Below are 703 nucleotides of genomic sequence, written 5' to 3'. Positions count from 1 at the left end.
AAAGTGACAAGATGCACCCGAGCACAGATTTAGCAGTGCACAATATTTTATTTAACAATTCTTTTTTAAAAATGAGGCTTCAGGCCAACTACTCGGTCCCTAGAACAAAAGGAACACAAGGAAAAAGGACAGACAAGATCAATTATTCCAAAGGAAATAAAACAAAACATGCAATGCAAAAGAAATTAGTAAAAACAAAACAAAAAAACAAAAAAAACAAATTAGTAACTTCAATCACAAAACTATAAAAGAAAACAATGGAACAAATCGTCGTCATCCGCTTCCAGATGCCCTTTGATGGGGCCACAGGAGTAACGCCCCGCCCACACAGCCGGCCCAATCCGCAATGGCAAGACAAGACAAGACAGCAGAGCGTCCAAAGGCTGCAGCTCCAAACAATCAGTTGCCTGAAACAGAAAACCCATTAACGGTGGATCCAGATAAAACAAATAAAAGCTAAATAGCAGGCAGCTTACCCAAGGGTGGAAACACAGCCTAACCCGGGAGGAAGCGGGTCAGCAGGTGAGGACCAGACGGAAGCCGCCCTCCACAGCAACCCCCAAGCTGCAGCCGGTGTTACGTCAATCCGCGTTTCAGGATTGTAATAGTAATAATTAGTATTATTACTATTTGTTTCCCGCAAAAACGACGTGAAGAAAGTGACAACTTTGCCGAAACATATTGTTGGAGCTTTCACGGTGTC

The sequence above is a fragment of the Poecilia reticulata genome, linkage group LG8, assembly GCF_000633615.1.
Source record: "Poecilia reticulata strain Guanapo linkage group LG8, Guppy_female_1.0+MT, whole genome shotgun sequence".
NCBI lineage: Eukaryota > Metazoa > Chordata > Actinopteri > Cyprinodontiformes > Poeciliidae > Poecilia > Poecilia reticulata.
Note: the sequence above shows the minus strand (reverse complement) of the source record.